Here is a 2,617-nt window from a genome sequence, read left to right as displayed (position 1 = left end):
GCAATACAAGTCCTTTCTTAAATAAATCTACTTTATTCTTTCTTAATTCAATTTTAAAATACACTTAATTTCCACAGTCACTTTAACTTAACACACGCTATAATTCACAACGATTCACGCACTTTACTTATGGTACCCGCTTGACTCGATTATCCGTGTCTATATGTTCAATCTCTCTATCTGCAACTATATTCTTGCCGTCACTTTATTTGCTGGCTTATATACTATAAAAGCGTACATCTCGCCTCTTCGTGAATCTTCTAGATAATCATCACGTGTTACTAGCGTCACGTGAGTTCCGCTGTCGTAACAATACATTCTGCCATTTTATGGAATAATACCACTCTAAATTCAGACTACTGTTGTAATCTGTTTTATTGTTTAGTCGATTCTTTAGGAATAATTATTTAGTAAAATAATTCCCAGTCCAGTTCACATAACAATAACAAATTATTTTATTTATTCATACGTTTGCTACAGGCTGCGTTCACTGGTAAGCCTAACTTCAGAAACAAACTTTTCATCAGAAACTCCAAAACTGAAGTACGTCTAAGCTACTTAGAAACTGACTAACAGATTTGTTTTGCTAATTAATCAATAAAAACACGCTAAGTCATTGACTAACTGAATCACAGATGAATAAATGTAATAATTCTCACTGTCTAATTCTGTAACTGAATACTTTACTAATTAACTCCCTTTGGCCTTTTTTATACTTGAAACTTCTAGATGTTGCGTCATTACGATGCAATGACAAGCTCCGTCTAGCAAATATTCATCTACATTAAAACATAGCTTATAAAACTCTTATTGTGTCGAAAAGTAGTCCATCTTAATATTAGATGGAATACCTTATAAAATGGCTTATTAGTATACGAGTTCTCTCTGGCAAGAATGGGACAGTTTGGGATTGATAAACGCTATTATAAGTGAGCGAGCAGCCAAATACATCCGAATCAGAATGGAAAGTAAAAACATGTCACAGATTCATTATTTTCAATGTAGTGTCGAAGAGAAAAGATCGTTTCTTTATTAGTTTATTAGATATTAATTAGACATACAGCTGTAATTACGCACTCGCATATAGGATTATTCAAGTATAAATATAAGTAAGTCAGACTGGGAATGTTTCACTTAGTTAAATAACATATCCATATGGCTCGGTATCTCAAAGTATACAAAATAGAAAAATATCATAAAAGGAGTTGAGGGCACGAGATACATTTCTCATATACAGCTCACAAATAAAAGCCGGAAAAACGATGAATTAATGGCTACGACATAAACAAATAATATCCTTTTCATGATATGAAATGATCATCCGAAAAAAAGAAAGAAATTAAATGATTTTAGTCTAAACCCAAATTTGATTATCTTATGTGTAATTTTCTGTATCACATTAGATAAACAGACAATATTCAATTGTATGATTTTTATAATTCTTTAAATTGCGTTCTAAATATCGATGATTACGCAGTTAATTTTTTAAAAATGAATTTATTTTCGGATATAAAAAATATATTATCTTTATTTTATTGTGTTTTTACTGTCTTATGCTACTGAGAGAATATTCATAAAAGATGGCGACTTTCTTTGAACGGCATGTTGTGTTCAAGTTGTGATTAACACAATATTTATATTTCGAACTACCTAATATCAGTATCGGGAAATAATATGATGGAATTCACCAATAATCAGAATCCTTCGTTAATTACTTCAAAAACAGGTTTTAATTACTGTCAAGAAGCAATTTTGCCACGACATGAAAACAGTTTTAATATTCCAATTTTTAGGCCTAACCGCTATCCTGTCTGTAACGTCCCTCCCGTTCCTAATCGTAGTCATGGTCTTTGGTCTTCAAACATGACAAACTTTAGTGCAGTAGGTGACGTTACCAATAATTGGCGTCTTCCATCACCACGATTTGGTCCTCCATCCTACTTTGAAACTTATAAGGGTCCACAGTTTCAAAATGTTGAACCCAGATTACCACCTCCATATATAAATTCAGGACTCCAAAATGTGAACAGTCATTTAGTTCTACCATGGTATACTTCAGAGAAAAATATATTTAATGGAAATAATTTTTTACATGGACGTGGAGTTTTCCACCATGCTCGGGGTCGTGGAATGTGGGCAAGGCCCATGTCTAATATTAATGATGCCAAAAACAGATATACTTCAAGTATGGAAAGTGTAAGATATCCGTTATTTATTTGTTAATGTATATTGCTTTAATCAAACAGAAATTATTTTATGTAAATAGTTTAACAACTTAATGGTGTTATGTATTGTTAAACTATTATCAGACCATGTTTAGTAATATCTAAGACATGTAGTTAAATAAGCAACTTATTCAGCAATACACATTTTGTTTGAGCAAATTATGGAGAACAAGTTGCTATAACTTTTGTTACAGCAAACTTACTCTAAGTAACACAAATTACATTTGTAGCTTATAATAAGTAAGCAATATATTAAGATGAAGCTACAATGTTTAGTCCCGTGGCCCGGCATGACCAGGTGGTTAAGGCGCTTGACTCGGAATTTGAGGGTTGCGGGTTCGAATTCCCATCACACCAAACATACTCGCCCTTTCAGCTGTGGGTGGCATTAT

General features: G+C 32.6%; 1 protein-coding gene across 1 annotated transcript in view; it reads left to right on the top strand.

The window, feature by feature from the left end:
• The first annotated feature begins 1,555 nt into the window (after positions 1-1,555).
• The window catches only part of LOC106471535, a 22,982-nt gene continuing 21,920 nt past the window's right edge, over positions 1,556-2,617 (top strand). The window contains exon 1 of the mRNA XM_013932134.1: positions 1,556-2,196. The gene's annotated coding sequence lies outside the window, so the exon portion shown is untranslated. The remainder of the gene's footprint in view (positions 2,197-2,617) is intronic.

Source organism: Limulus polyphemus, unplaced genomic scaffold, assembly GCF_000517525.1.
Source record: "Limulus polyphemus unplaced genomic scaffold, Limulus_polyphemus-2.1.2 Scaffold4684, whole genome shotgun sequence".
Classification (NCBI taxonomy): Eukaryota; Metazoa; Arthropoda; class Merostomata; order Xiphosura; family Limulidae; genus Limulus; species Limulus polyphemus.
Note: the sequence above shows the minus strand (reverse complement) of the source record. Positions and strands in the feature narration are given on the sequence as shown.